At 38.0% G+C, this 27,004-nt stretch overlaps 1 long non-coding RNA gene across 2 annotated transcripts in view; it reads right to left on the bottom strand.

The window, feature by feature from the left end:
- The window catches only part of LOC140256433 (uncharacterized), a 64,742-nt gene extending 38,575 nt beyond the window's left edge, over positions 1-26,167 (bottom strand). For both annotated transcript variants that reach the window (XR_011904713.1, XR_011904714.1), the window contains exons 1-3: positions 26,091-26,167; positions 5,513-5,680; positions 4,808-4,951 (exon numbers count right to left, since the gene is read on the bottom strand). This is a non-coding gene — a long non-coding RNA (uncharacterized lncRNA). The remainder of the gene's footprint in view (positions 1-4,807; positions 4,952-5,512; positions 5,681-26,090) is intronic.
- Positions 26,168-27,004: the final 837 nt, after the last annotated feature.

Here is a 27,004-nt window from a genome sequence, read left to right on the forward strand (position 1 = left end):
TTTCTAGTTCTTTGGCAGAGGTGTACATATCAACACCATCTGGCTGCATGCAAAGAAACATTAGTACATGCCTCCCTTAAGACAAGCCTGCTGTGCTAGCCATGAGCCACTGACATGATTTCCAGTTCTACTCAAGCACCACTGCTCGCATTTCTTCACTAAAGAGGGAGGGAGGAAAAAACCCAAACCTTCAGCTGGATCTATAATGGCAGGGAACGTACGTCTCATGTTTTATGAACACAAAAATTCCAGGCTAAATTATGTGTTACTACTAGTCTCTCTGCCTGCCAAGCCACTGTTCTGTTTCCAATAAATACACGACAACACAATAAAAGCCCAAAGTACAGACCCCATACTTTTGCTTTTAAGTACTACTTTTTGCACCTTAAACCATCATGGGACAGGTTTTGCATCTTAGGAAGTGTATTTGCAAACTTGGCAATTGTCACTGTTTTATTAAATATTTAACCAACCAAATAATAATGGGCCCTATTTACCATACCTCCAAGTGCTGAGCAACTCATGACAAAATAACATTAGGAGCAGTACTGTTAAACCAAAGCCTGTCATATGTTAGCTTCCACAAATACATATTTGTATGTCTAAATATTGTAGGCAGGGCTCCCATGACAAATTAAAGCTAATGGAAATTGCATGCATCTCCTAATTCTTGGAATTAAGATAATATTAACACTGCATGCAATACTAAGTGAAAGCTTGCTGTGAGTCTTTTAAGTACAGTGCTTTCTTCATCTCAGTACCTTTGGCTATGCAGTCAGTTCCAGTTTACATTCAGACACTATTCACTGTTAAGCTGCTTTGACTAATTAACCAAACTGAGCATTACATTGGTTGAAGTGTCATAATCTGTTCATGTCAAACTCAGCTCTGGTGCTTTTGTTATAAAAAGAAAAAAAAAAAAAAAAAAAAAAAAAAAAAAAAAAACCCTCATATACAGACAGAGACAAATATTATAAGTGCTACTTTGTTGAACCCCAAAAGGTTTGCAGCTGAGGCCTAGCCCATGTAGTCTCAGCACAGGCATCTTTCCAGTGTACTTTATCTTGAAGATGTGTCAAGATCAAGCTTCTTGCCACTCTGCCTGTTGCACCAGGTGCAGAACTATACTTAGGCCTTAGCTTGAGGAGAGGTGACGGTGATTTTTGTCTGAAAGCTCTAAATGAAATACATTTGAAGATATTTGAAGTGATTTCTTACAGAAACAAAACATTATGGAGAAAGCCTGCAGTTGATGCCTGGTTGAATGTTTTGAGGTCTGCATCTTTCAGGGTAAAACAGTAAGTTCAGAAGCTTACTCTGCTGCATCAAATTGTCCATAACCACAAACATGCTACAACTAGGCACCATCTTGACATAACACCAGCAAATAAAATCTACAGACAGCACAGGATTCAAAAGTAACCTGCTTCACTCATTCAAATATATCCACACACATTTTGCACGCGTCTATGTAATAGTAATCAGAGAAGGATGGAAGTCTTGAAACTGCTGCAAGACCTTACTATAAAAGCAGAGTTCCTGAAACCTGGTAACTAGGAATGCAAATAAACTCCTACAGTCTTAAAAATTTCATAGAAGTTGTTTTGAAGTTTGCCATTAATACTCTCCTGAATCTACAAATGGATGCTTTATACTCATTGTGTAGAAAACACAAATCTGTTGTTTCTCTTAAGATGCAAGAGAGTGAGTACGTGATTCAAAATATCCTAAATAAGAACTGAAAAAACATATAAAAAGTAGTCCATGCTGCTGATCTTGAAGACAGATACTGCCTTATTAAACTGGACAGAATCAAGCAAAAATGAGAATAATATACCTTTTTAATTTTTTGCAAGAAAAAGTCAATGACTTTTGAATTTGGAAGGCAGACAATTCACAGACTGTATCGGTTAGGTTATCTTTAGCATCTCTTTGCTGGAAGTTTGAGGCTTCTCATTCACTAATTCTCTCATATTTTCATAAAATCAAATAGCCACCAAATTAATTATTGGGAAGCAGGTTTAAAACAAACTGGGGGGGGGTACTTTTTCCACATTATTCCTGATTTATTTTATTGCCAGAGGCTATTTGGTATACCAAAGTCATTGGTTAAAGAATAAAAATCATGATTCATCCAATTTGAGCTAGAAAGTTTCACCAAACCCTATTATATAAAAGAGCAAACAATCAACAGCTCCAAAAATCTGAAAACCACAGAAAGATGGAAGCTACCAGAGCAAAGAGGGGGATGTGTCAAGCTTCACTTGTCTGGGTTTTTAGTTTTGTGGTGGTGGTGTTGTTCTTTTAAAGCCTAAATAGATCTGTTGAAGGCTTCTGTCAGAGACAGGTTATTGGTCTAGCTGACACAGCTAAGCCTTCATCAAAGGTCTCTATTTCAAGATTCTATCTCAATTTAACTACAAATAGGCTGTGTATCTAAATCTAATTGACCTCATGGAAACAAAACAAAACAAAACAAAAAAAAAAACCAATGCTTGTCCTGTACTTTGTTTCTTAGAACAGCTAAAATGTGCATTACTTAAATACTGAATTGCAGGATACATACTGATATAGCGTCAAGGATATGTTTCTGACTCTTGCATGTGAGTGGGTACTAAATAACACAGGTACAGTAATAACCTTTACCAGAGAGACTACGATTCACTTCTAATCAAGGAAATAATTATTTACTGTGAGAAAAGAATATTAATCAAGGATAGCATATATGAATAACACATACCAATGCAATTATACCAGCTGTCCATATGTTACAAAGTAGATTATTTTCCATCTCCTCAACAGCTCTCTACATACCTACACACTGATGTCATTTACTATGGGAAATGATATAGCTCAGGCCATGGTTGGTTCTCAGCTCACTCTCTTAAGTTCTGCAGTAGCAGATGTTGCCATAATTCTGTTTCATAGCATTACCTTTCTGGCTTTATCTGCGAAGAAGGCTGTCAAATTTATCTTCTGTTTACATCATCAGCAACAAAATTCAGATGCTTTTTAAAAGAAGAAATCTAACTTTTTAACTATGTTGACACTTTCCTTTAGAATTAACAAAAACTGAACTAAATATAGGATAGTTTGATTCCATGCTTAAATTAAAGGCATTTTAATTCTGAATGAGGGTTCAGAGAGGAAATTGATATTATCTATGCAATCCACATTAAATTCCAATGGATTAAGTTTCAGATTGATTTTTCTAATGTATGTTTATCAAGAGGTCAAGAGCTGCTATTGCAGAAATAATGAATACTTTGGACAGGTACCCTTTAATAAGTGCATTGGACAGCACTCTGCTTCAAAATCTTTTAACCGTTTGTGAAAGTGCATTATTTAATTTCTAACAATTGTTGCTGTAAAAATGTGTGAAGAAATTAAGCAGAATTAGAGAAGGGTGAATGGAAGAAACATTCATAAAAGGTACTTCTGTTTGCAGATGAGAACAAATGTCACAAAAGCAAAAATTAAATTCCCTGTGTATTGCTGATACACTTTTGCAACTCGGTTAAAATAAAAAATAAATTTCATAAATAAACAATTATGCAATATTTCACACATTGAAAAGAATATTTCACACATTAAAAAGTCAACTTGCAGCAAACTCAGGTTAGTAAGAGCACACTATTCAAAAAAATGAACTTCAGTAGTTCAACTGACAGGTCAGTGTGATTGGGAATAGACTATCCAAAACAATCCGATACCTCATCCAGATCTTTGACACATGGGATTACCAACTGAATGACTAAATCAGTTGTAATTCAGTTCTAATTAACTTGATCAAGGAATAATGACTTTCCAATGGAAAACCTTGTTGCAACTCTGATATAAGATTGACTCAAATTGTTCACTGATTCAGCAGTTTTCAGTGTGTGAAGTTCTTAAGGTCAAATGCAGCTTTCTGACAGATAAAAAGTGGATTTAGATAGTTCTCAGTCCAACCAAGAAAGGGATATGGGTATACTTTTAACTGCACTGTCCACAGTGAATAATGGGATTATCTCAGGGCAAGGGGAAATTTATCTTTTGCTGCATGGTAATTGTGCAAAAACACTTCCAACCTCTTCATTCTCTCGCTCCTCTGCACAGATAAAAAGAGAATGAGGATACTTGTTGGCAAATTTAAGAACTGGGGACACCAAAGAATGATGGTATGTCTTTCAGGGTAATGTTATTATCTATTCTATGTGTTGCAAACCATATTGGCATTTCAGAGGCCACCTGCACTTGCTCAGAGTAGAAACAGTAAATGTGTCTCAAGGAGGAGCTATAACTCATTCAAAACCATAAGCAAGGTATATATACAACTCTAAGTTGTAGAAATGCTCAGATCATAAGAACATAAGTGGAGTGTTAAAAGGAAAAAGAGGCTTGGAAGGAAGTGCTCCGTATCCAAACATCCAAAGAAATGCATAAGCAAGTTGATGAGATTCAGATTGCTGGTCAATGACTACCCAGCATCACAAGTCAAACAGGAACTTCCAATGTGGAGATGTCATGAAGACAGGCTCAAAAAGACTCATCAACCTATCAGCTGCTACAGTGCTATATCTACAGAACTTGAACAGTAAGATCAGCTCATCTCTCCTGAAGTCTGTGCTAGTGGTGAAACACTTGGAAGATAAAAGGTAATTCTCTTTGTTTTATTGATTCTTGAAGTAACACTTAAATAACAAAAGTGCGAATGAAAGAAAGTGCTTAAGGACAATCAAGGGATTGGGGATATTTTTTTTTTTTTATCTTTTCTTTTTTTTTTCCTCATATATAAAGCAAAAGCCAAAGAGTTTTTTCCACTTACTTGAATTGTTCAGGGTTTGCTTGGCAGTTCTTCCAGGTGTGACTGTGACGATTTTAGTGAGGTTGTGGCACTTCAGAATGTACTCACATTGCTATCAGCTGATTTTCAGGGGTTCAGTGAATAGCAACATCCCAGGGGGCAAACCTGAGGGAAAGAAAAATCTCTCACATATACACAGACAATGCCTAGAAATGTTCTCCATTAAGGTAAAAAAAACTTAAGCTATATTCCACATTTTTAGTGGACAGCTACAGCACAACTCACGCGTGTTGTTAAATGTTGCCTGCATTGTTTTACAATGTACAGACCTTTTAGAAATGCTTTGCATGTGCATAATTATTTTAACACTACATAATTGTATGTGAAGTTAGTGTTTGTGAAAAAGAGCAGACTATTAAAAAGGCTAGATTCCACTTTATGAAAGTCCTCAGCAAATAGCCACCTGTTGCACTGCTAAACCTTGAATTTCTGCCAGCGACAGTGGATCATGTAATGGTTTTGTAATGAGTCTAAAGATCAACACCTCTACACTACATGGGAAGAAGACAAAGAAAGGGAGCTGGGATATAATGAGAGAAAATACAGCAAGGGCAAAGACATTTAGAAGGTGAAAAATGGAAAGAGATGAGGGAAAAGGAGACAGAAGGAAGAATTATATGGTACAAAGAGAGGGAAAAAGGATTTTTTTTCCACCTTCTCCCTTACCGTCTGTCAGTGCTGTGTCAGGTGCATACTCTAATTCTGTGAGAACTCAACAGCCAGCTAGAAGAAAAGTGGTCTGATGTCACTGTCCTGATATGCAGCTTGCATAAATCAAAAGCAGCACAAAGCACTCTTGGTTTAGAAATGCTTCAGCATGTCTGACGTCCTGATCTGGGGAAGAATACAAACACATGGAGTTTTATTCTATTGCACATTATTAGAAGCTGGAGTTTCAGTCGCTGAGCACTGCTTTCTCAGTACACTGTACAACCTCAGTTATGTATCCTCTATTATTCAAAACATTTTGTGATAGACCATGTCCATGCTGTCTTATATGACTGCTCCCCTGAGCATCAATAAGAACAAGTTCAGCATATAACACTGTGTACGTACTTGCCTTGAAGAATCAGGGCTAGACCTTCAGCTGGCAAAAAGTAGCCTCAGCAGAGCTTTAGGTGGCACCTGATGTACTGCGTACATCATTTCTCAGCAACTGAGCTAGGCTGCAGTCAAGGGCAATTTTCACTTGGCTACTTAAGAATTGTATAACAAAAAACTTGACAAAATGATGGAGAATTTCTAAGAAGAAAGAGTGTCTTTTCAGAAAATCCAAGCTCACGGACTGCTGTCAAATTTACTCCTCTTGTTGCTATAACATTTTTTTTCCATTTAGATTGTATCACTCATTATTTTCACATAAAAATATCTTTTTTAGGGATTGTCTACCTCAGCTGCTTTTTATCACCCGTGCTATTAGGTTCTTCTGTTCACATCATTATGCTCAGGAGACTGTTCACCCCTCTTCTATACATTCCCATGCAGCAAAAGTTTGAATCACTTCTCACAGAAAATATCTTTTTCTTGAGCTAGGACTCAAACTAGGACTAGATTGAAAAGCAGGATTAAGACATTCACCACAGACATGAAGAAGTGTGTCCAAAACAGCAACTGGAGACAATGCTATGAACAGATCATAATGGAAAAACATAATGTATTGATGAAATTGCTGTGCTGAATTACAAGGGGAAAAACTGAGAATTGATCAGAATCTGAAACTCTCATTTCTAGCTGCAACACTGTTTTCTGGGTAGCTGCGTACAAGTTCTTTCACCTCTCCCCATTTCTCTATTCCCTGGTTTGAGCACAGTGGAAACAATACTACCTGCCCTTGCAAATTATACGGAGATCTATGAAGAAAAGTATGGTGAGCAAACAACCAGCAATACCACATTAAAGCACATCCTGCTAATTCCAGCTTTCCACATACCATCGTTCTCTACACAAAGTCACCTCCAACAGTAGTGTTGTTTGTTTGTTTTTTGCCAAAAAAGTTTCAAGTGATTACATTTATAATTTTAATAATGTAAGAGTTTTTTTTACAGCAAGACATTATGCAACCAAGAATTCATTACTTTTCCTTTCAGATTTTAATAAAAGAACATTATGAATTATTTAAACTAAATGAAACTTGCCAAGATAAAATAATTTAGTGTATGTTGTGAACACAGTATATTCTGGCTTTAATTGTGTTTGCTGCTTACTGAGTGTAGCAATTCACTAAGTCCAGTAATACATTTTTCCATCCTTTAGAAACAACAGCCACAGGAGTGCTGTATCATTTTTATTCCTCAGAGACTTTTTTTTTTTTTTTTTTAAACAGAAAGTTGAAGTTCGGTTTTTCAACATTAAATTAAAAAAAAAAAAAAAGAAGCAAAAAAAGAAGCAAAAATACCAGAAGGCTTGGGAGATTTCTTATGCCACTTATAATTCAACTCTGGTCTACAGAACCCACGAATAATCCCAAGCTAATGAGTTTTCAGATGTTGCTGTGGTGAGGAAAAACAACAATAATAATGTGGAAATACTTCATACTCATTTTAATGCAAAACCAAGGTCCCAAGAAAGTCAGTAAAAATTTTGCCTCTGACACGAGTGACGGAGAACCAATCCATTCCCTAAATGTAGGTTTCCAGAATGCCATGTGAGATGTCCTGGGACTCAACCTGACAGCACTCAAGTTTCACAACAGTCCTGTTTCCATACCTGCCACTCTTATAAGGAATGCTTGGGTGAGTAGAGTACCTCACACAGGTCACTGAACTGGCCCAAAGGGAGGCATCTTGGGCTATCTCAGGTTCACAAAGCCTTAGATATAGTTATACATGATTTACTGCTGATCTCCCCAGCCTAACAGATCTTATGGTATTCCTATAGTACTGTATAAATACATTAATACAAGGAGATGTTATATATATATACATAGATATAAATATAGAGAGATAAAGACGTACGTTTCAAAGAATCACACTTTCCATCCAGTTGTGCTGCCAAGACTCACAAATACCCCATACTACATTCCACACTATACAGATGAAAATTGTACAATTCTCTTTTCCAAAGCATTTTTCAAGGTAACTTTTCTTGAAGAATCAGATTGCAGGAAGCTGGTAGCTTTGGGCATTCCTGAAAATAGCATTTTTTTCTAAGGAATTAATGAACAAAAAACCTTATGAAGTCTTACACCATTGTTAGCTTGTAACATGATGGTTCAACTTTTAAGAAAATTGAATACTTACATTTCTGACATTTCAATGAAAGTTATGAATTCTCTGCACGTTCAGAAATCAGACAATCTAATTCTCAATTTGACCCAGAAATGACAGCTGTATTGAAGTTTTTAATCAAGGAAACAATCACATTATCAGGGAGTAAGCTCAGTTTAGGAAGAACACTGAAACTGCCTCTCAGAATCAATTAATGCTTGTTATCTGAAGTGATGGCATTTGAAACCGAACACTGCTAAAAAGCTGGATCCATACCAATCTTAAGACAAGCTCATATCTGCTTGAATGAACTCAAAAACAAGGTAGTTTTTTTTCCCCAAGGAGCTAGAAATAATGCTTATAGCATAAGCCTTAATTTAAAAATCAGTTTTTTAAAAACAGGCTATAGAAAGAAACCTTTATATGATACAGTGATCCCTGGACGTTTAACGAGATGTAAACTTGTGTTTACTTAGCGGTCATTCATTTCAAGAAGGTTGATTTAATACTCAGTGCAAGAAGAAATTTCATCACTTTAGCAGAAAACATGGCATTTAAGTTTCTCTTAGGCCAAATTTAATAGAGACATTCTCAACCCAAGCAAATGTCAAGTTTAGACTTAATGTGTTTAACATAACAGCTGAGGAGTATAGTGAGTCAAAGCCTACATAGAGCAATCTTACAGTTTCTCTAGGTTGCCTTCAGTAACATAGGCAATTCCCTTATAATTACATCAGAAAGACCCTGACAGCACACTCTGTTGTATGAGAGGATATATAGAAGAGAATACCATATCTAATTGATCCTTCAAGGAGATTCGAAGGAGAATGAATCCAGATTTGGAATTCGGCCAGGACACTGGAGGTCTTATGCCTTTTTTCTACAAAAAGGGCCATTGGACTGTTAACAAGCATAGGCAATCGGGCCCTTGGTTTTCTGTCTCATCAGTAGGACTACCCTACACGTTCCTTACGCTTGCTTTAAAATTCTCTTAGCTTCTATTGTTCGTAGATCTCTTTTTTTTCTTACCAAAGAGCATTCCTTTACTTAATCACTGCAACTGACTCATCTAACAATACATAGGCCAATTCATAAACGAAGAAATGCTGCACTGGCAGAAAGAACAGATAAAACAGTTCAACATGTTATTAATATTTCTAATGCCTACGTAACATTCCTCATGCTACATGCCCGAGACTTTTTCCCCTTGAATTAGATCACTGAAACCACACAATTACTTTTATTTTTAACGTGATGCCTAGTAAGACTTTTTTTTTTTTTTTTTTTCCAGTTTACTTAAGAGCCCTGATAAGCTGTGGCAAACTTTTCCAGTTTTTCAGGTGACATTCAATCTTCCTTCTCTGTTCTTAAATCATTTCATGGTACTAAACAGTCAAACCAGTTTAGGGGAAAATCAGCATCAACTATTAAGTGCTTCAAGAGAGAATATTCTTCTTATCTAGCATGATAAAACTGAAGTGTATGCATTTTTAAAGGAAAGCATAGGAATGTATATAGGCAGCTAGTCCAAAGAAGAAAGTCCAGCAGTGTGTACCTTAAGCTCTGTTAAATACTACGTTGAAAACAAAAGTCCCTTATGACTAACCCCAGGGATCTCAAAATACTTCCTATTTGAGACCTTTCTTCAGAAACATGACCATTACATTTTCCAGCTAAAGTGGTATTTCCTAAAAGGACACCAATATACTCTTGCCATATACGCCCCAGTTGTTCTGCTGGAAAAACCTGCATTTTCCAGTACTGAGCCTGAACGACAACCTGCAGAGAATATTCTACAACGTTCTGGAAAACTGCATTTTTCAAGATGTCTCTAGTTAGGCATTTGTAAATTACTTGTGCTTTAAAGAAAAAAAGGGCACACACGTTATTACTGCAGTGTAGCTGTGAGGCAGCAATGCACTAAGCCACGTAATTTGTTCAAGGCACCAAAAAAATCACATGTTTGTTTTGAAAGTCTTGGTGTTAACCAAGTAGGATCTGGGCTCCTTAATCACACTAATATTAAGCACATACAAAAAAGTTAAATAAACAATCCCCTTGAAATAAGGTCTCTTTTTAAGATATTTACAGAACCTTATGCTAGAAGTTCCCTACTTGGTGCATGTCTGTTCAACCCACTTAGAAATCAGACCAAGTTTCCAGGCCACACAACATTCTTCAGCTTTAGTCTGTCACCCCACTCGTTAGCTCTAATAGCAATGAAGCAAGCAGTAAGCAGTAACACTGCAGTCACTGAAGGATGCTATTTAAAAGCAAAACAGTAAAAGCAGAAGGATTTGGTTTTCCCAGTTAAAATACTAAACCACTGCATTGCATTAAGTATCTGACACTGAAACATCTATCACAGTTAGATCCTTCTGCAGGACAGGCAGGTGGGATTTACACAGCCACAGTTTCCTGTGCTCTTTGGAGATTCACCTACATTTAATATTCAAGGAACCACTGTCCTGTAAACCAAAGTTTGTGAGAAGCAACAGGACAAGAACAAGGACAATTCTCTTTCCTACTCACATGAAAATTAAGTGGAAATGTCCGTTTAAGGCAGCTGCCCTGGTTTCATCCGGGACAGAGACAATTGTTCCTCCCTAGTATCTGCTACGATGCTATTGTTTTGGCATTAGGAGAAAAACAAGCTTGATAACACACCGATGTTTTAGTTGTCATTGAACAGTGCTGCACAGAGCCAAGGATGTTTCAGTTTCTCAGACTCTCATTCTGTCCCACCAGCAATGAGGCTGGGGGGCACAAGGAGTTGGGGAGGGACAGATTCAGGGCAGGTAACCTCAACTGCCCAGAGGGACAATCCATACCATACAGTGTCATGTGAAAAAAACCCTGTAAAACTGAAGGTAGTCAGCTAGTGGAGCAGCTGTTGCTCAAGACTGGTTGAGAACTGGTGATGGGCAATTGCTTGTCCATCACTTGTTTTGTAAATATGTATATCTAAATACATTACTGTAATTACTACTATTTCTTTCTTCCTTTTCTGTCTTAATAAATACCTTTTATTTCAACCAACAAGTTTTACTTCTTTCCTCCTCACCCCCAACTTCCTCCAATTCTCTCCCCCATCTTACTGAAAGCAGTGAAGGGCTGCAAGCTGTGCAGGGCTTATCTACCTTGCCAGGTTAAACCACAACAGGTCAGCTTACTGAATTACACCACTAAAAGGAGCCTCCAAAGGAAAATCAAAGTGAGGGAAATATCTGTCTAGTTTATCACCTCAAGAAGTGAAAAATCTGGGGGAAACTAGCAGTATCAGGATCTCATACATTTCTTGCCACACTGTTACCTTCCTCTTATTATATACTGTAGTAAGTTGAAAGCAAGCAGATCTTGCACAGTCTCAGAAGTGGAGGAGCTATAGGTGGATGCAGACAGGATACAAGCCTGAGTATTGCAAGAGCAAAGAAAGCTGTCACAGCTAAGCACTAGACCACTGAAACTGAGTATGCTGGAAGAGTCCCACTGGTCTCATCTATACTAATTAATAGAAGTGATAGGAGATGCTTTCTGCTTTATGGTCTGTACATTCAGAAGAGGTTATCTAATAAGTCAAACTCTAACTTGTATTTACATCAGCATATCATCCAGTTTGTCTACAGGGGACTTATCTGCACAAGGATCTGATGCATAAAGAAACTGCACATATGCTGCAGGACGTTCCTTAATTATGCACACACACTGCCCTTACAGATGCACGGGTAATTCCAGCACACCCCAAGCACAAAGAAACCAGCTTGTATCCAAACTAGCTTCACAACTGATATATTATGTCCTGTAACAACAACTTTGATTGCATCTGTGTAAGCAAGCAAGCACTGCAATTTATCTGAAGCAACAACTTATCAACATTCTGAACTATTTACACTTACACTGATTATTATCCTGTACTCCTTGCCAAGAAGCATTTTGAGAGCCCTTTAGCCATCCTTCCTCAGCTTTTCAAGAGCTAGGTCAGATGCTGAATACATATAAACAGTCCTTTTGTGCTCAAACTTGAAAGAGAAATCAGTCATCTGTATATGAACTGTGCTACAGCAAAATGTAATTTTTCCTTCTGACACTGTTTATGGTTGTTAAGTTATCTTGATTGCCAAGATAAATCTGTTTTCTACGCAGGCTTCTATAGCTTAAAATGTCAACTGCCTTACCCTTCCCCCTTCTTCCTTTTTCAACTGATTAACAAATTAAGTCTACTCTCTTCTAGTTTGAAGAAAAAAACGTATTCCTGAAAATTAAAAGTCTGGCACAATTCTATACCGAGAGTCCATTTATCCTGTTTTTTCTTTGAAGATGGTTTACAGATTCTGGCAAAGATCCCATTTTGAGTAACTCAAGCCCCCCAAGGACTTCTGATACTTGAGACTCACAACCTGGATCCTGACCACGTTACTATGATTAAATTGCCTATTACACAAAAAGATTATCATTACTTGTATTTCTATACTGTAAGAGGAACAGAGCACAAAAACATTTGTATGTTAAATATTGTATAGTACTGCCAAACTGAAGTGACTTTGCAAACTGTACTTGAGGCACAAGGACCTTTGTCCTCCCTATGTATTACTTCGTTACTCATAGCACACACAGCATAGGCATTCACTACTCAAAGTAATGGAACCAAACAGCCTATACAGATCTTCAGAGGACAGCAATGAGATAATTTGAGAGATTATTGTTTCAGAGATTTTACCATCAATAAAGAGGCACTATCTGAAACTCAGCATCGTTTGTTACAGATAAATGGAAGCGTATGAATTTCCCTCATTTAATCTGTATCTCACATAAGTTCTTGTTTACATTCTCCATACCCAGTTGCCAACTACTATTAGACACAAGCACCTCTCCTTGCTCCTCACAGGAGAAAGCTTACCCAGTGACCTCAAGCTTCTGCATTCCAAACATGAAGACTGCTGACTTTGCTGTGGCTCCAACTCTAGTAAAATTATTACACCAAACTGCTCCATCTTTCATGGTGTTAGAGGATAAAGTGTGTGTGAAGAACTGCATGCTTGGAACCATTTCTGAGCACTGAGCAGTTTTGCAGATGGGGCTAGCAGGCTGCTCAAGCTCCTTGGGACATTTCCTTTCCTTTTAACCACAACTTTATTCACTAAGAAATACAATCTTCCTTTTAACAGAGTGTGCTAATAGAAACCCATTTTGTCAGCATACTGGTGTCACTGCAATTGAAGAATATATCAATTCAATCATTCACAAATCAATGTGCACATTTGTCCTAATCTCTAATGCCATTTCATCAATGCACTCCTTATTTTGCGGTTATTGATACTAAATTCCAACGTGATTACAGAATCACATTCTTCACTTTATTACATTTTGAATAGTGGAGAGTCTTCCCCTTTATTAAATTACACTGTATTTAAAGAGTCTGAAAACTTTCTGATGCATGACCATGGACATAGTTCCATCTATTTTGCTTTTCTCATTCATTACATTAGATATTGTTTTATTAGTACACGTATTTCACTTTAATTTCACTTCACATCCATTGGGTTACATCATTTCTGATGTGTGGATACTACTACAGAGCTCTGCAAACTGATTCAAGTCTAAATTGAAACCAGCTTTTTGCATAGCTCAGGTGTTTGGAAAGGAGATACAGGTCCTTGAATTACCAGGTTAAATCAAACCCACACCAAAAGCCATATCAAAACCTGGCAGGACCAGTTTGGCTAAAAGTAATCTCCATTTGAAAGGTGCTTGCTAGCCAATATAAAAATGCATTTCCTATCACTTCCTCAGAAACACAGGCGTTTACATAACCACAGCTGTTAGCACAACGTGTAGCTTGTCAGCACGCTTAACCCAAATGCCAGGTGGCTGATTTTGAACTCAAACACAGTACAGTAGATTAGGAGAAACTCTGTTCTATGTCCTAAGAGTTATACAGTACAAATTCATTGTTTGCAATGTAGAAGAACTTAATAAACTATATAAACAAGAGCAAGACTCTGGCAGCAAGCATTATGCTAGCACATAGGTGCCTGAAACAAAGAGGGATTAATCTGAATCTAACAAAGTAAAGACCTAATAATCTTCAGCACCTTCAGCACTTTGAGGTGTCAACTACAGATGGCAACTCAGATTGCAGTAGGCTGAATCACACCCCCACAAGGGGCCATCTTTCTCCATGAAGCACCCAGTATTTCTGACCACAGAATGGGATGGTCTCGGAGCTAATCTGTTCATCAAGTCTTCTGACCTCCAATCTTACACATTAAAAATAAAAGAGGAAATAGATATTGACATTGTTTTTCTCCTCCATCATATTTAAAAATCACAGCTGTCAGGCAAAGTCCCTGGTGACTAGAAAAAAGGGAAACATCACTCCCATATTCAAGAATGGAAGAAAGGAAGACCTGGGTAAGTACAGGGCAGTAACTCTCATATCTGTGCCTGGGAAGATAATGGAGCAGATCCTCCAGGAAGAAACCACACAAGATGAGGATGTGATCCATTCTGTAATGGAGCAATGACACTGGTAGATAAAGGAAGGACAACTGATCTACCTGGACTTCTGCAAGGCCTCTGACATGACTCCACATCACATTCTCCTATTTAAGTTGGAGAGATATGCATTTGAAAGCTGGACTAGTAGGCAAATAAGTAATAGGTGGACTGATTGTATGCAGGGGGCTGTTGTCAATGACTACATATAGGTGGAGGCCAGTCATGAGCGGTGTCCTGCAAGAGGCTGCACTGGAACTGTAAGTCTTCAGTACCTCCACTTGTAAACTTGTTTTACAGCTGTAAATTAGAGGGATTTAAAGCCAGTTATGCAGAGGCTAATAAATTCCATTCACAAAAGTGTTTCCGCTCTCCCTTACAAAAATTTCCTGTGTGCTTTCACCTGACATACCTGTTCTTGCTATGTGGTTATGTACATTTGTCCTATAATAAGGCACTACTTCATGGTACAATAATTGTCATTTCTCTCTCATTCCTCTTGATCACTCTCTAAATCCCTAGTAGCAACGAAATCAGTTTCAGCAAAGGGACTGCATGCAGTAAGGCATACTTCAGTATTGAGAACCATATCTGACCACAACAAACATAATGAATTTCCATTCTAGTACAAGTACGTATAGGAAGTTCCATATCTAGAGAAGAAATAAGTTGTGTATATATATAATATATGTATAGATAATTTGCATTAAGAACAGCTAAAAACACGTAGAACTGAAGCACTGATTACCATGAGTGTCAGGTAACTTAGTATATCCTGATTGGAATGGTTATACACCTGGTTTGTAACTTGGCCACAAGACTTGGAAACAATAAACAATGAAAACTTCCATGAGTTGAAAACACTGACTTTTGTCCAGTTTCATAAAGCAGGATTTGTATAAGTAAAAGGGCAAACATGAAGCTGACTGACAGAACAAGATAAACACTTAGTACTGTTGGTCTGTACAGTTTATTTCTTAGGAGGAGGGGAAGGAATGTTGGGTTTTGTTTTAATTTTTGTTGCTCTCCCTCCCCTAAACAATAGCACCTCATTCTCTATTGATGCATTTCTTTTATGCACAGTTCAAGACAGCAGTAAGCTCTTTCTCCCCTTTCGGAAACTGTCATTCAGGATGATTATAATCTTCCACTAGTACAGGTTTAACTGGGAAAATGACTGGGAAAATGAGAATGGTAACCAGAGGCTTGGCCCACTGGACCCATGTGAAGTCTATACAAGCACAAGACATCCCAAAGAATAAGGAGACAGACAAAATGGTACACACCTATTAAATTCAGATATTCATATTACCTACACTAGATGTGCATCACATTCCCATTCACCCTATGAGGAGTGTAGAGAGGTTAACAATCATTGGCACTAACAAGATTAGGTACTGTGATTATACTTTTCTCCTGCCATGTTCCCTGAGCTCGTTCTTTGTCACTTTAGTCCAGCTAGAATGCTGTGACAAGCATGCACAACAGAGAGGTGCATATGAAGCAAAACCCTCCATGCAATGAGGAGGAAATTATTCTTTGAACAGTCTAGCTGTCAACAGGGCTCTTGAGTCACTATACACACCAGAAACTTCTGTCAGCACACCCCAATTGGTGAAGACATCTCCGAAGCTGTCCCCAAGCCAGCTAAGTTCTTCCCCATATCAGGATCAAGGAACATGGGGATTTTTGCCTTATTATTGATCCCATTTAGCCAAACCAGCTGCCACATTTCCTACAACAATCAGCAATCATTAAGGGCACACGCAAAACAAAGGAAAAGTATGATGTCTTCAAAGACACAGACCCAATAATGGAAAGAGATAGAAGTATTGCAATTATTTTTGGGGACAGAGTAGCAAAGACACACTGCACACAAGCACATTACAGACAACAGCAGTGAACAGACCTTGTATGTGTCCTCTGCGTAGAAGCAACTTCACCCAGAAAAGGAAACTATTTCCATATGTAGTTTTAATTTGGGGGTGTTTCTTTTGTTGGATGCATTATTTTAGAGGCATACGTACTGCTTCAGTTTGAGAAGTTTTAAGCACATTAGGCTCCCCTGTAATCAGTGGGCTTTTACAACGACATAGGAAAGATCAGGAGTCCGGATGGAGCACATGATATCTCAGCCTCATTAAACAAGGTCAGATTCTTCAGACAAGAATGAACAGCCTTCCCCAAAATTGCAAAGAAAATAAGAACGTGGTTTAATCTCAGTCTAAGTGCCAGATATAAAGATAATGTGAAGATGCTAACTAAAATGGTTACACAGAAATAAGACTTATATGTTCTGGGAGAGAAAAAAAATCAGAAAAACAATCCTCTATCAGACATTGCATCTACTAATGCCTCAGGACACTCAGACTGGCTAACATTAGTAAGGCTGGTGTGCAAAAAGCACAGCTGAATTAAATCTCTTCTGATTGGTCTATTTGGTTTAAATTGTGTTAACTGTATAAGTGAATAGCTGAATTTTTTCTATCCAACCAGAGTTCTCATACAAAAGCAAAAAGACTTTCAGCCATGGAGCTCAAACTGGTGGGTGTATCTCCATGGCAGCTTGTTAAGTTAAGCCATTTTAATTGTCACTGAGGGGTACAATTATATCACTTGGCTCTATATATTTATATATCTATCTACCAATGAAAACTGCTGAGAAATCTAAGTAAGCCTCCTTAAACTGTATAAAACTGAAAGCCCTGAGAAGAAATATAATTGCTTTGGGAAATTATTCATAACTCTTAAAATTTTAACCATTCTCATTACTTTAATTAAGTGTGGTTTGAGAAGCTAGAGAGCTCAAGAGATTACTAATCAGCTACCAGTTTACTTCTACTCCGGGTCAAGGACTCAACAAATGGGATGCTGAATTATTGCCTTACACTAAAAACGTGATTCCCTATTCACACTTCCCAACCCAAGTGCTTGCAGTGCCAGTCCTCCAGCAATCCTGACTGAGAAATCAGCTCCCAGACCACCTTTAAGTTCAAATTAAGTGTATGACATCCAAAGTACTGTGGGAATCAGAGAACAGAGATATCTTCACTCCCACCAGCAATCACTCTGGATTCTGGCCCATCTTTTGGCACAACAATATTTCAGCCCACATAAAATAAGTGCAAAAAAGACAGGTGGGTTTATTGAAAGACCTCATCTTAAATGGAAGCTTGTCTTAATTTATCCATGGCAAGAAATCAGCAGATAACTATGTAGTTTTACATAAGAACTTAGAATACTTTCACTTTTCAGACAACTAATGACCTCCCATGATTTAATAAATACTAACCTAATCCATCCCTTCCTTATCCTGCAAGGGATGGATGTTTTCATCCCTTGGTATACTGAAAGATAACATCAGAGATATTCACCCATTCCCTTCTAGGTTTTGTAGCATTCAGAATTCAACTACAGATGTGGAGTTCTTGCCTTTCAGGGCCTATTTACAGATTTAATTTTTTACCAGCTGACTGTGTAACCCATGAACTATAATTAGGGATTTCCAGCTGTTACCAGAAAGTCTTCCCTTTCGCAATTCAACTTGCAAACTTGGAATATATTTAAAAATCATTTACTAGTAGATCTAAAATAATACTAGACTACCAGGGACACAATAGCATGTGTATTAAAGATGTATTAGCCCTTCAGCCACTACAATTATACTGTATGAGTACTATAAAATATGTAGGAAGACCTTTGTGTCCCTGCAACATTAAGAGTGGTCAAACTTGAGTACCACCAACTGGTTTGACCAGAGGGAGAAGCTAGAAATCCTCAGTTTTTTTGGCTGGTTAAATTGAACATTTTGTGGAACCTGGAAGACAGAGTGACCCTTTGTTTAGGTAGGAAGCCAGATGAATCAGGGCACAGAAAGGAAATAACCATCTCCATTCAGTCCTGCATGTGCTCTATCAATACATACTTTCTAGAAAAACTTGAGTTCAAAACATTTAATTCGTTTCTTGCAGTATCCACATAAGAGCTACTCCTCAACAGATTTTGAGTAAAAAGAATTTTAACTGCACAACATCAAAAATAAACTAATCTTTATAGAGAACTAAGGTATTTAGGTTTTTGAAGACGAGTTTCCTTAACAACCACCAATCCCCACCAAAACCAAACAAACAACTTTTAGTTCAACAAGATAAGCTGATCCTGAGTTACGAGACATGACCAGCTCCAGTATTATTTGATATTCCCCTCAGATGCTCCTTCACCGCTCTTGACACAAAAATCTGGTAAAATACTTTTTTTTTTTTTCCCCAAGTACAATGTTCAGAGTTCAGAGATTGGGGTCAGTTCAGAGTTTTTCCCATCTACAGTTTCAGTGAGAGAGCAGGAACTTTTCAAAACACTGTTCTGTCTAAATGAACTCATTAGCAGGGGAAAAAGTATATCTTTAGAATAAATATGAAAAAAAATGTAAATAGCTTCAGAATAAACACAAGAAAAATCTAAACATCATTCTTAAGAGACACTTCTGAATTGTTTCTACCACATGAAGCCATGATAGGTGCATTCCAAAATCCAGCCACAGGCCTGATTAAGATAATTTTGTTAGGACGATTCACACGTGTTCCCAGTGTGGGCCACTTGAGTTCGAGCCATCTAGTTTATTATTATTTGTCATCTGATTTCTAGTCAATATTTCAAAAGAGACATAGAAACAAAAGCAATCAAGAGCTCCTTTTAAAAAATACAGACATGTGTAAACCTCTATAAATTATTTTTTTCTCAGGTTACTAAGTACAGTAATTCAAGCTTTGGCTGTCTGCCTAAAACTACAGTTTCCTTAAGTTTTAATTCAAACTTTCATCTATAAAATTGATTGTGCCATTAAAATAAAAGTGACATAGTTACCAACTACTCTCTGTAATTAGACACTGTTAGGTCTTTCCTGTTACTTGAAAAACATTCTTCATTTAATATACAGAAAGAGGCAGTGTTGACTAATGAGCAGCCCCATTACTAACTTTTACCAGTTAGTAGTAATAGTTTTATCAGCGCTGCAAACACTTTTGAATAGCCAGGTCTTTGTTTAGAGACCTGAACTGAAATGTTCCAAATACAGTAAAAACTCTGGAGCCCATGCACAATATGGATTCTTTGTTCACCTCCTATATAGGCTGAGAGAGACAAACCTAGACATAAATGGTCATTTGTTCTCATTACTGATCCCAAGCAATATTGTGAAAGAATGTGGAAATTAATCTAAGTATCCTGGCCACGTTCCAGCTTGGATAACTATATCCTCTGTACCTTAAGCACCCTCTATTTCTCCCCACTCTCTATTTTCATTTTAATAAATTACTTATTTCCCCAGTTATAAAACATTACTTAGTGCTGATGATAAAGAATGACTACCATGTTTCTCTCTGAGGAGGGCTGCAGAATAAGCCCTACCTCCCCAGGTGAGCCAAAGCAGGGAGGTGCCAATTTGAAACAACCAACTTCAGTAAGTAGAATGTTCCAAACTGGAAGGAGAGTTCACCGCCACACCAAAAAAACACAGACTTTGCTCATGGTTTTGGAGCAATATTTTCATTGGACATAGTTTAATTTCAGGTTGTGGCTGCAAGGAAGATAAAGACACTGATCTGTCTTGCAACAGCAATAGGATGAAGAAACTGTACGAACCTACATCAGGGAAGAGTCAGGCTGGGTATTAGGAAAAGGTTCTTCAGTAGAGGGTTGCTGGGCTCTGAGCAGCCTCCCCAGCACAGTGATCACAGCCAAGCTGATAATCCTAAAAATGTTTGGAGAACACTCTCAGAAACATGGTTTGGCTTATGAGTGGTCCTGTGTGACAACCCTTGTGTATCCCTTCCATCTCCAGATATTCTATGATTCTGAAAGGTCCCATCAGTCTTATGTCCCTACCACATCTTACTTCCCTCCATCCTCTGGCTATGGCTTGCTCAGACCTCACCAAGCTCCATAGCAAATTCAAGTTACACTTTAAACTCATCAGGTGACATCCACTCAGGTTTTCCAAAAGGTCACAGCAACCACAGTTTTATTACTCCAAACCAGAGGGTAAACTGGATTTGTTAGCATTATACAAGTTCATTTAAGCATAAGTTGAAGTCTGGAGATATTAAAAGCTTGTCCTAGCAAAAGAAGGTTGAATTCAGATGGTTGATTGCAAGGAAAGAAGATTAGAAAATAAAACACCAAAGAGTGAATTTAATAGGATAAATCACTCCTGGGTTTACCCCATTTAAATGTACATTTTCCCTTTCTTTCTTTAAAACAAACTCCTAAACAATCCACAAATCTCTAACCAGAAATGGCTCTGATAATTCATGTTTGCCTCTACCTTTTCCTCTTCAGAAAGACCTTTCTTCTTTCAGCACAAGTAAAACATTCAGTGACTGGTGTTGGAACAAATTCAAGGCAAATCAAACATTTGGGGGCACCTCTGGAAGGAAGACAGATAAAGGGAGGAGGGGAGTTAACTTTCAAGACTATTTAAAAAACTTTATGAATCCAGTATCGTAGGAAATGTTCACTGGATGCACATCCTGTCTCTGGCTCAGCTTAAGCTCTCCACAGGGACCAAACACAGCACATTAATAATCTAAATGACAGAACTGGCATGTAGAGTCTTTGTCTGAACTATATTCCCTACTCTCTTCTGTTAGCCTGGGGACTTGCAACAAGTGGGTTTCTTCATCTATCACTCTTTTAAATATCCACTGGGCTAGAACTAGCAAACAAAAAAAACCTGCTTCAAATATTTCTTTAAAGTATGATAATAGTGTTGTAGCTTAAACAAAGATGTTTCTAGCTTTCTCTGTTTTATACAATTTACCTCTGCACAAACATTCTATTCTGTTAGTCAGAAACAATGTTTCAGCTTCATTGATGTTTTCTTTATTCCTCTGTATAGTTTTATCCAGTGCACCCGGTTTTGATTTGCTACATGAGTGATCACAACAGAACACATAGTTAACCCAGTCTATACGCTATGATGGCAGTCCAGTTCCCTACCCTTTCTTTTAGATGATGTTATCCATGCTGTCATACAAAGAAAACTCTCCTATATGAAATCATTAGATGTCTAAAAGCTGCTTCTTAACTTTTGCACCAACTTTCCCAAGAAGCAGCTAAGATGTACTGATTATCTAGGCTATTAATAAACAGCATCAGAGCATCTGAGCATCCAGCAACCCTTAATACAGTTACCTCCACCACACCACTGAAGTAAAGCAGTGGCACAGCCCCTAGTGTACCACCTAGGATACAGAGACTGCGTAACTCATCCAAAGCATTTACCGGGTCCATGTAAGAGGCAAGAGTTCAGTGTCCCTTTGCATGTCAGGACTCATGTCTCCTCAAGAAACACCCAGGAGGAGCTTACCTGCTCCTTTACCATCATCCTCCTGCTTTTTGACAGATAGGAGAGTTACATATGGGGTGCAGGTCTAGAAACCCTTTATTCTGTGGGCAGGAGTTAAAAATGGCTCTGTCACTAAAGGAGAAATTACAGTTCAACAGGTTCATGAATACAGCAGTTTCCTGCATTGTGCATCCCTGAACCCAGCCAAAGGTTCTCCCAGCTGCAAAAAGTCTGTGAACAATGGCAGATACCATCTTAGCCTCTCTAGATACCCATTTTCTTTACCATCATTTTATAACTTCTTATAACAAAGAAATGAATCAAACAGGCAAAAATCTGGTTTTACATAAAAGGCATAAAAGGTACCAGCCACAATACAATCTTACAAGAAAAGACAACCCCAGAGCTTTGCTTTCCAGGCATGCTAAGTAGTTATGGTAACTTAAAGTGCCCTGTCACAGCTAGGACCATTCACCATTGTACTGAAAAGTATTCTGTTGTACACTTGTATTTATAGCAGGCTAAGAGCTCCCATCAATAGCTCCCATAAGCAGTTTTCACACTTGTAATATCCAATTTAGGAAGGAATGTCAATCTCATCTCAATTATATACTGTAATCCTCAATTTAATCCTTCCTTTCAGGTTTTACTGCAACTTATTCTATTCAAGCTCAGACTTAGCTGCTAAAGATGTTACTGTTCAGTACATTCGCAGTGTATTATTTTCTTCTTAGATTGCATCAGACCATTTCAAGGTTATAAGAATTTTTTAGGTAGTTTTTTGTGTTTGTTTTTTTTAAACTCTCATTAAAAAGAAACAAAGAACATTATCTTATAGACATAATAAAGTGACTTCTCTACTCAGCTGCATCCTACAACCTTTAGCAACTCTTTCTCTCCCCCATGCCCTCTCCATGCCATTCCTGCCCTCTCAGTCCCCAGAGCCATGTAAGCCCTATAAACCAAAGGAATTACGGAGAACTTTTTAAACCAAGAGATCAACAATTGCTGCTGTCAAACCCAAGTTACATTTGTGATGACTTCCCAGCTTACCATTGTTTTCTGGAAAGGGTAAGATGCCAAATTACAATTGTTCTCCTTTAAGGGGGGATGTGCACCTGGCCTCTGCTGAGCCACCAATATGCACAACACCTTTGAAACTAATATCAGTCTGTCCAACCTGGCTGAGAATGTGAAATTTCAAAGTTACTGAGACAGACTGATGGATTAACAGCATAGATTTTTAAGACAAATACATGCAACTATTAGCTCCTCCTGTAACAGTTCAACCATTAGTTGTCTTTAGATTCAAGATGAGACAGGTTTAATGGCATTCCAATTCAATCAAGAGACAAGTTTTAAAGTGTGTGATTGATCACAGATTATCCAGACTTAAGTACAAGCTAGTGGATCCAGTTACCAGCTTGCCTGGGGGTACCCCACACTTCTGTATGGTGCTGGCTCTTTGTGCTTCTAACAGAAGCTCCATATTCAGCTTAGCTTGAAGCTTAGAAGACTGTCTTGGCTCTGCCATTTTAATGAGTTTGCAGTGCTTTCCCCACAACCAGGTAAGACATACTCTTGTCTCTCTACTGCGTAAAGCTGCATCAGAACTAGCTTTGAATCTTGCATATCCCTTCTAATGTCTCTCATTTCTGAAAACACTGCTTGTGTTCAACAGAGAGAAGCAAGCTCACCAAGAAAGGTACCTCTTGTTGTTCTATGAACCAGTGAAAGTGTTCCTTAAATTTCAGATATATAATAAATATAGTAATGAATAAAAGTCAACCTTATCAAGTTAACATCTCTGTGGTGATGGTGCATCCACTACATTAAGATCTTGACATATTCTCCAGTGAGGCCTAGGTTATATTAATTAACATACAATACAATTATAGTATTAATATATGATACAATTATAGTAAAAAGTAGGTACCATTTAATCTTCCTACCCATTGACTTTGCATCCTTCCTTCATCGACATACCTTCCAAACACATCTCTCAACAAGGTTTACCAGAACTTAAGGGAGGGGGACATAAGAAGTAATGGAGTTATAAAGTGTATATGTAGAATCTGTTCCCTGTAGCTCATGACTGTTAAGCCAAGGAGGACAACACAGTGCAGAGTTTAGAGCATCCAAAGGATAGCAATAGAAAATGCTTTAATTTTCACTGAGAAAAAGTTTGAAGAACTAACATATGAGCTCTTAAAATTTATACGTGAAAAAGTAGCAGCAGGAGTGAACAGGGTCACTTGCGATGACAATAACATGGTATAATTTGATATGCCTTAGCAAAGATATTAGAAAGGACCAATTTCTGGTTGTGGCAATACAAAGTTTAGCCCATTCCTATGTAACTCCAGCAAGATAATTTATACAATCTATCACAGCACCATCAATGAGTTCATGTTTTGAACTTATTGCTAGGGGTCAGACTGTCAGCCCTAAAGCAAAAATTGTAGCAAGGCAGCCAAACCCAAAAGGATTTTCAGGAAAAGCAGCAGCAGTGCCAGCACTGGGAGACACCTTGGAGAAAAGGGAAGTCAGACAGCACAGCAGAAGGATGCAAATGAGTATTTCAATCCTAAAGTAACAAATAGGAGCAACTTTTTTTTTCTGTCTTTTTCTTTTTTTCCCCCCCAGGAAAGAAAGGAAAAACAGGAGAAGCATTAGAGGCCGAGACATCAATACATCTGGTGAAGATTTCTGGTTTTGGAAGAATTTTGTATTTAAAACTCCTTCATAAAACTACAGAAAAATAATAAACTCTCCCAGCCTAGCAGGGATGTAAACTTTCCTGAGCTATCTGAGATGTTATGAGGCTTGCATTGCTAGGAAACACATTAAACTTCAGAATGAAGTTTTCTGATTGTTGTCTTAGTATAGTTTTCCTATTAATCAGAGCATGAAAAACATCACCATGCACAACCAGAGACAGGTACCACTGAACTTAATCCATTGCTTTTACTCTCCCAAAAGGAATTCTCTGTTCCTTGACAGAACACTAACCTTCCATAATCTTACAAGATCAGGTTACCTTTTCATGCTCAGAAGCTGTCTGTGTCCTTATCCTAGCCTCCTTTCATATCTTTTCCCTTCCTGAAGAAACACATTGTTTTGTGTCTGAGCAGAGGCTTTCAGTGTATTTTCTCTTCTGAGCGCTGCTGGCCCAAAGGGGCACCGTACACCCTTCACTCAAGGTCTAGGCAACCGCTTTAAAGAAGCATGGCAATAAAAACTGTAATCGGTGGTCAAGTTAAAATAAATAAATAAATTAATTAAATTAAATGATAGGAGGATAAGCACACCTCCTTAAATTAATCTGGAGGGGAACTTAAAAGCCACAGAAAGATCTGGAACAAACAATAAGAATGAGACAAAGCATGCAAAGAAAAGTTCCTCGCAGAGCTTATTTTCCTGACTGCTTCACACACGCATTGAGGAAAACACAGGACAAAATTGTTTTGAGATCACAGCATTTCAAGGCAATAATGTAGCTCATTTTGTCACCACTACAGATGGCAGACTGTAACGAGCACGTGTTAATGACTACTATAGATATTCTATCCACAGATATGTAATGGGGCGCTGCAAGATGTCAGCAGTGAAACAAACTCCAAGAGCCTTGGCCTCATTTCAGGCTTTGTTACAAGAACAAAGCTCAGAACTGGTTTTCTCAAAGGTGGACATCTGACTAGTGCATACAGGAGAACTTAGCTCACTTTCTAAGTAAAACAAAAGATTCATTAATGATTTTGCACCAATTTTTCCCAGATTCAAGATAAAGCTTGATGAAATAAGGTCTACCTTAACTATCATATTCATTACTGAAAGCAATTGGGCTGAAAAGAAAGTTTAAGTAAATTAATAAACACAACACAACTGAAAGCTGGGTACCACAGAAACCAGAAGCATCCCTACTTGGATTACACTTAAGGCTCATGTTGAGATACCACTTTCAGCAAACAAAGCCCCACAGAGCTGTATGCATTTTATTTGCATACAGTTACAGCACCCTCAGTACAGCAACAGGCACTACCTACCCCAGCCAGTCCCACCCAGGACCTAACATCCACCACATCTTCAGCCCATACATCAAGGAGGTTCATATATATCCCAGCTCTGCAGTTGGGCCCATGCTCCATTACAAGCTGTACCTGCTCCCAAGCTAGTGCTTAGGTTCCCCCAGACTTACCAAGGACCAGACTTGCTCCCCTTCTTTCCCCCAAAGAAAGCAGCACTACTGCTATCACCTCTATACTTTGCCCTTTCAGTTCAGGCCCAGGTGTGAACTTTAATGAGGCTCCTGCTTATATAAGCAGCAGAACAGGTGGAGCTCCCAGGTGAGGCCATTCAGAACACTTAAAGCCCATTGGTGCACTTGGAGCCCTGACTTTCCTAATATATACAAAACACATGAGAGTCTGGAAAAAAACAGATATTGTTTATACTCTTTTCAAAGATAGTATTTCAAAATGACAATCTCTAGTCCAGGGAATACAATAACAACAATAAAAACAGCAGAAAGATACTGTGTGGGAATTGAAATTTTCCTCTTTGAAAAAGGGGCTTACTTTTAAGAACAGGTAGGTGAGATATGGTATAGAAATGCACCTGACATAACAACTGGCAGACAATTTGATAAGCTCGATAATCTATCACACGGAAAAGCCCAGTCAAATTTAGGGCAATGCTTTGTGGGCTGGAAGTCATTCTGAAGGACAAAAATTTGTCATGTGAAGAACTGGTATTAATAAATGAAGAGAGATCATTTGAATAGACTACCAGATGGGAAACAATTGCTATGAAGGTCAACTTAATTGGCTCCAGCTTGATGCTAATCTAAAAAAAAAAAGAAGAAGTTTGGTCACAGCAGCATACTAACCAAAAAGAATCAATAGTGGTGACTGACTCAGATAAGGGCCCGGGAAGAACCCAAATAGATCTGATTCAAGGATCACGAGGGTGCCTGATATCCTAAACTTATAACCAATACATTATTGAGCTTGTGTAATTTCTGCCTAAAGTGGTGATAAACTTCTAATTATTTAATCACAGTTGCAGGAGGAAAATTAAAATGATACGAGAATACAAGCTATCTGTGAAGCC

Source organism: Excalfactoria chinensis, chromosome 9 (assembly GCF_039878825.1).
Source record: "Excalfactoria chinensis isolate bCotChi1 chromosome 9, bCotChi1.hap2, whole genome shotgun sequence".
In the NCBI taxonomy this organism is placed as follows: Eukaryota; Metazoa; Chordata; class Aves; order Galliformes; family Phasianidae; genus Excalfactoria; species Excalfactoria chinensis.